Genomic DNA, 7,824 nt, shown 5'->3' on the forward strand with positions numbered 1-7,824 from the left:
CAGGATGAGTCATGTCCAATAATAGAACAGACTATTTGGGTCTCAGGAGAATCATAAGCGGGGTAATATAACTCTTCCACCAGGAAATAAAAGCAAAAATTGGACTCCTGTAGCTCAGGTATATATGCCAAGGTGGCCATAGCATCTGCTCCTTTGTTCGCTGATCTAGGAATCTGTTGGAATGATACAAAAGCAAAGTATTTCTTGAGATCGTCCACCATCCTCTTGTAAGGCATCAATTTCTCATCTTGAGTCTGATATGTATCGTTGATCTGATTGATGACTAGCTGAGAATCTCCATAGATATGTAATTCAACAACCTTCCATTCAATAGCTAATTTTATTCCATTCACCAAATCTTCATATTCTGCAATATTGTTTGTGCAGGGAAACATAATCTTGTTAGACTTTGGGATTGAATACTTCTGAGGAGTAATAGATAATATGCCAGCACCGAAACCATTTTGAGTAAAGGAACCATCGAAGAACATTTTCCAGGGTTGTTGAGTAAGATGCATTATTGATTCATCTGGGAACTCAATGTGTAGTGGTTGAGTATCCTCAAATGGAGCTTCAACAAGTTGATCAGCAATTACCTATCCTTTTATGGCTTTGTGTTCCACATATTCAATGTCAAACTTTGTAAGGATCATTACCCACTTTGCCAATCTTCCAGTGAGTGTTTCTTTATTGAGAAGATACTTGAGTGGATCGATTTTGGCCACCGGATTGACTGAATGTGCTAGCATATAGTGTCTCAGTTTCTGTGATGCAAAGACTAATGCCAAGCATGCTTTTTCTATTATACTGTAGTTCATTTCATAAGACACCAGTGTCCTGTTGATGTAATAAATAGCTCATTCCTTTTTGTTGTCATCCTGTTGCGCCAGAAGTGCCCCCAGTGATGAATCAATTTCTGATATATATAAGATTAGTGGTTTACCCTGAATAGGTGGCATCAATATCGGTGGATTAGATAGGTACTCTTTTATTTGTTGAAGATGTTGTTCACACTGCTGATCCTAGTTGTATATTATTCCTTTCCTCAATACCTTCGTGGAAGGTTGAGCTTTGTCTGCTAGTTGAGAAATGAATCTTCTAATGGATTGGAGACGTCGCTATAGACTTCTCATTTGACTGATGTTCTTCGAAGGCGACATTTCCATTATAGCTTGGAACTTCTCAGGATCAACCTTGATTCCCTTCTTTGAAATGATGTAGCCAAGTAGTTTACCAGATGTCACTTCGAATGCACACTTCTTTGGATTTAATCGGAGCTTGAATTTTTCCATTTTGTCAAGTATAGGACCTAACTCTTGATAATGTGTTGATATTTTCATAGTCTTCACTAAGGTGTCATCAATATAATCTTCCATATTCTTATGCATCATGTCATGAAAGATAGTTGTAACCACTCTTTGATAGGTCGCTCCTGCGTTCTTTAGCCCAAATGGCATAACGTTCCAGCAAAAGGTTCCCCATGCACAGGTGAAAGCTGTCTTTTCTTGATCTCCAGGAGCGATTTTAATCTGATTGTAGCCAAAAAATCCGTCCATTAGTGAGTACATCTCAAACCCAGCTGTCATGTCAACTATCATATCAATATTTGGCAATGGAAAGTTGTCTTTCGGACATGCTTTGTTGGGATCTCTAAAATCTATACAAACTCTGATAGATTTATCTGCCTTCAACACAGGCACTATGTTGGAAATCCATTCAGCATAATCTATTGCTCTGATAAATCCAGCTTTGAGCAGTTTCTCTAGTTCAACTTTGACCAATAGTGCTACATGTGGGTGCATCTTACGGAGTTTTTTCTTAACTGGTTTTATTCCTGGCGTGATTGAGAGATGGTGCATGATGAGATCATGATCCAAGCCTGACATATTAGAGTACGTCCATGCAAAGTTTATTTTCTTTTTTGAGAATAGGTGAGTGAAATCCTTCAATTCCTCTACTGATAGTGATTGAGCTACGTGAATAATTTGTGGTGTCTCTTGACTCCCGATATTCACTGGCTGAGTTGGCTCGATCAATATGGAAGACCACTCCTAGAAATGACTGGGCAGTATACCAAGTATCTCACCTTCAGGTGCCTCAAAGAGGTTTTCATCTTTAGGCACTTCCTTTATTTTCTCTTTTTTAGGTACCGGTTCTATCTGGTAGCCATCCATGCCGGTATTTGTAATCTTCAATCTCTTTTCTAAGTCTTTCATTAGCGCTTCTGGATCTTCATTTGGAGAGGCTGCCCTATTATGTGGCACAAAAGTATCTGCACCTTTTGTCAATGCATTACAAACAACATTTCTATCAGCAAGAATACTGACTTCAGCCCCGTTATAAGGAAACTTTAAGCATTGGTGATATGCTGATGGTACTGCCTTCATTTCATGAATCCAAGGCCTACCCAATAATATATTGTATGACAATGAAATATCGAGAACCTAGAAAAGGACATCTCTCTCTCCCAGTCCTACTCTGATTGGTAATGATACTAGACCTTTGGAGGTCCTTTCTTCCTCATCATAGGCTTTTATTGTTATTTTCTTGCCGGGATCAATAACATTTTCAGAGAATCCTAGTTGTGTAAGTAGATGATAAGTACAGATATTCAACCTTGCGCCTCCATCTATCAAAACACGTTTAACTCTGTGTTTGTGGATCATGGCCTCAATATGCAATGACTAGTTATGTGGATGATTTGATGAATTGTCATCTTATTCAGAGAAGGTCAGATAGTGAGGTGAAGTCAGATGACCCACCATAGACTGAAACCGAACAATGTCTAAATCTTTTGGAACGTTGGTAGTGAGCAATGCTTTGTCTAGGATTTCCTTGTGAGTAGATGAGAGTTGTAGCAATTCAAAAATTGAAATTTGATCATTTGTCCTTTTTAACTATTCAACCACACTGTATCTGGAGGATGATGATGAAGTTAGCTTTTTAAATTTGTCCAAGGTTGATTCTTTTTGTTTGTTTGGCAAGACTGTTGGATTTGACGTTTCTTGAGCCGGGTTAGAAGAACCAGCTTCTTGGAGGGTAACTTTCTTTTGAGATCGAGTCAGAGCTCTTGCATATCGCGATTCATTTGGTTTATCTTGAACTATAATCACATTGCAATATTCTAAGTGTGAAGGCTCAATCATGTTGATAACGTTGTCCTGGCTGGCATAAGTATAATTTACCTTGACACCTCCTTTGGTCTTTGAGGAATCACCTTGTTCGTAAGTAGGCAAAGGGTCTTTAAATACTTTATGATCAACATTGGTTGGATGATTCCCAACAACAACTTTACCAATGTCTATGAGATCTTGAATCTAATGTTTTAGCTTCATGAAATTGTTTATGTTATGACCCTTATTCCGATGGAAGTCACAGTATTCATTTTCTCTCCACCATCTTGGTTTGACATCTAGATCATATGGTTTGGAGTTATCTGGTAGGGTTATCAAGTTGTTTGCCAGTAGAGTTTTGAAAGCGGATTCATATGATTCTTCAAGAGGAGTAAAATCATGCTTAGGTTTGAAAAGCCAAGGCTTTTCTTTGAACCATTCCTTTGTTTTCTTTGGCAGATTCTCTGTTGCAACCTCAGCAGCTTTAAGTGCTTGTGTACCACTAGCCAAGTTGAATATTGTGGATTTTGAGTTGGTTTTAAGAGTGTCTACTACTCCATTGTTAACAACATTCTTATTGTTGTCTTTGCCAAATTTCCAATACTTGTTTTTTTCTTTAGAGCTAGATCCTGTTTGTGTTTCTTTCCAAGGTGTGATATCCCCCTTCTTTATGAGCACATCTTCCATTCGAATGGCATTATCTACCATTTTGTTAAATGATGGGTGTACTTGCATTTGTATGCTATATTTCAGTTCGGGGACCAAGTTATTGACAAATATATCCATTTTCTCAAAGTCTGGAATAGGTCATGGGTACCTAGAGAACATCTTTCTCCAGCGTTGGAGAAAAGTAAGAAGAGGTTCCCTTGTCTTTTGTTGAGTATTACAAAGATTGATCATAGTCACAGGATGTCGAATGTTGTATGAGTATTGTTGTAAAAATAGTTGGATTAGTTCTTCAAAGGTTTTTGCTCCTTTGGGTTGACTTGAGAACCATTCCATTGCTTGACCCCCTAAACTCCTTGGGAAGAGACGCATGAGGTATGTTTGATCGTACATGAACTCCATACAGGTAGCACTAAATTCCCTGACATGATCTTGAGGATCTGAGGTACCATCATATTTATCAAATTTTGGGATTTCCACTCGTGGAGGAAATGGAGGCATGTGTAGATTCTTGTCAAATGGAAAGGGACATATTGTTTCCAGAGAATATTGTTTTGGGGATTTGTCCTTATTTTTCAGTTTTGTGACCTCCATCAACAAAGCTAGTAATTGTTTGTGTACCATAAGTATAGGTGAGTCTTCCTTTTTAGTAACAAGTGTCTAGAAATCATATCCAAGAGGAAGTTTGGCACCTTGTTTTGCTAGTTCTAAGAAACATTCTTCCTTTTCTCGGGTCATGATAACTTTCATCATTTTTCTAAAGTCTTTGTCTTTCTGACAGTCAAGGATTTCTTTTTCTGGAGGTTCAGCATCTTCGTCAATCTCACTTGATGATGAGGAGTCATTATGATTTTTGGGAATATTATGGTTGTTTTTGTTTCCATCATTGTATTCTATCTCATGTATGGTGGGAGATTTAGGTTCATCAAAAATTGGTCTACCTGATGATGATGACATGTTAGTGAGTGGATCCTTCACGTAGAATGGATTATCTTGATAGGTGAAGGTTTGTTCTTTGCCTTTGGCTTGTTTCTTACGAGAACTCTTGGTTTGAATATGCATCTTTATGGATTTGTGTGACCTAGAGTTATTTGTGATGCAGAGGCCAAGATCAATTTCAGAGCTAGTTGTTCTATTTAGAGTATTGTTTAAGAGAAACAACTGAGATTGAGTCTGATTTCAGGAATGATCTATCCTATCTAAGATGTTATATAAGTTGATTTTAAGAGTAGTGTAAGATTCAGTCTAGTTTTAGGAACGATCAATCTTGTATAAGATGTTATCTAAGTGACTAAAATTTGATAGGTAGTTGATTGAACTAGCTGAAAGGTGATCAACCAAATCGTGCAACGCAAATGGCAGAGGTACACTATCTTGATCTGTTTATGCTCAGGAAAATGATAACCGGTATTATGTTTGCTGTAAGCTATTTTTAGGAAAGTTTGATTGTTCTGTTCTGACAAAACCAGAGACTCGTACGACAATATTTTCTGGACCGGACGACAATTTAGCAGCTACAGGATGATAATAGTTCTGTTTCATATGAGTTGCTGCCTCATACCGTATGACAGATGGGTATGTGTAGGACGACAAAAGACTCAGAGTAGTTATGTCTCGTACGAGACAGGATACAGTGCAGAACGATAGATGATTAAGACTCGTACGATAGTGAATTTGGGATAAAATGATAAATCAGTAGACTCGTACGACACAGGACCTGGTACAACACGATAATTTAGCAGACTCGTACGACTGTTCACAGGGCAGAGACTAAAAATTCTAAGTTTTCTGACTGCTGAGTATAACAACTGAGTATGACCAATTCTGAGATAGACTGATTTTGACTAGGATAGACTAGTACAGACAGAGTTTTGACTTAAGGTGGACTAATTTTGACACGGATAAAGTTTCGACTTAGGATAGACTAATTCTTGACACGGACAAAGTTTCAAATCACTGAGTTGTTTCTTGTCTTCTCCAATTTTTGGTATTTCAGTTTTTGTTTCAGGAATGAAAACACAGAAAACAGGTAGTATGTAATAGTGACTCCAATCACAGCATGCAAACCCTAAGGAATTTGGTGAGGCAAGAAAACCTTTGCTTTTAGACTTAGGTACACACCCAATAGCTAATCAGAATATGACTGCTGAGTCTCACACAATGGATTCTCAACGCCGTATTATTCGACTCCAAACGCTAATGGGGGCACGAAATGACAAGTATCTTGGGAGAGTTACTATCTCTCTTGCACAAAGATTATCTCCCTTTCGGAGGTGAACCGGGTAGCTTCTAATTTTGAATTGGATTTAGTCAAGGATCCGTTCGGCGTGTCGAGGTATAAACTCAATTAAGAGGTCTCCTAGCCTTAAAAACCAAGGTTTAATATACCCGAAGGTACGAAGGAGAGCTATTCCCGAGCACTGTCGTTGACTTGATTTTCATCAAATCACGTTTATTTTATAGTGGGTTGGAGTACTTGGTGTCTAGCCGTTCCCACTTAGGTCGTTCCCCTCACACCAGCCATAACGACTTTAAGAGTTTTTCAACCCCTCGGGAGGGCAGGCCTGCTAAAGATGTACAAATCTCAAACAAAGAAAAAGCTTCAAGGGTCTGGATTTCTGATTGTCTAGAAAAAGACAAGAGCATACTCTCCTACCTCTCAGAATCTTCTAAAAACACAAAAGATAGATTTGTTCTTTAACCAGATAGCAAGTTAGGTTCCTAAAAATGAATTTAAAGAATACACGATGTTTAGTCGATTCTCCTTAGGCAACCTGCAAAGACAACGAATCAGTAGTCATATTGTCTTTGTGCGATAAACATATTCTTTGACAAGTGTTCTGCAAAAACCAGTTAGGCTGTGAAAAACTCTAAGATAGACAGATAAACAGTCAGGGTTAGTCGTCAGAATAATCAATCACAAATGAGAAAAATTATGAAATTTGCCTCTTTTACTAGAAAATACATAATCGTATGACAGATTATCGACTCGTATGAGACATGATGCAATATTGTATGAAAAAAGATTGCTGACGATCTTTGCTCGTATGACAAAGGATCTGATTGTACGATAGGATATTGTAATTCATGTGACACTCGCAGTTTGTTGTTTTAGCCTGTAAAAATTGTTGTACAAGATGTACGAACGAAAAACCAAAAAAATTGAAACCTAGAAAATAACAAAAAACAAAGCAGTCAGTCTTGGAGGCCAAAAAAAATGTAGTTTTCGGCCCCATGGTGGGCGCCAGAAATGTGTGTGTGAAAAAGTGGACCTGTAGTTGTTTGCACAACACTTCAATTAAGTCATTATATGCATGGTTAATAATCAATAATCAATAAGTAAAAAACCATAACAAAGCGACTAATTGCCTTCTAAAAGATGCGAGTATAAGATTTCTCTGAGATTGTTATAAGCAATACCAGTGACTAGACTACACCAAGATGAAGGATTTAATCTATATGATATTAAGCTATATGGATGCAAAAATGGATGAATAATTCAAGCAAAAATCAATTCAAGCAACGATGGATGCAAGCAATAATGGATAAAAATAATCTAAAAAGCACAATAATCTTCAATGACTCCAGAGCGAAATTAGCGTGATAATAATCTCCAAGCCTGTTCTCAAAAATCTCTGGGGTGAATTGGAATGAGAGCTAAAGACTGAATTTATAGAGAATTGCAAGAGAAAAAGCTCAATTTAGGATTAATTGAAAATAATTGAGAAATCAGATTGAGTTAACCTTAGATAGATTTCAATTATAGTTTAATTGAAATGCATTCAAATTAGAAGTCCAAATTGCATTAGAAAATAATAATAAATTAATTCCATGCATATATTTGATTTATTCAAGAAAAAAGTCTTTTCAATGCAACTGAACTTCTTTTTTTCTTTTTTTTGAAAAGCTTTGACTTCCAATTTTAGAGAATAATTCAATAATTCAATTTAATTTCTTTTCTAATTTCAAGTTCCAAATTTAGAAAAAGAATAATATCTTAAGTTTGATTTCTCTCTCAATTCAATTCTTTTTTTTGTTTTGTAAT

Source organism: Cryptomeria japonica, chromosome 8 (assembly GCF_030272615.1).
Source record: "Cryptomeria japonica chromosome 8, Sugi_1.0, whole genome shotgun sequence".
In the NCBI taxonomy this organism is placed as follows: Eukaryota; Viridiplantae; Streptophyta; class Pinopsida; order Cupressales; family Cupressaceae; genus Cryptomeria; species Cryptomeria japonica.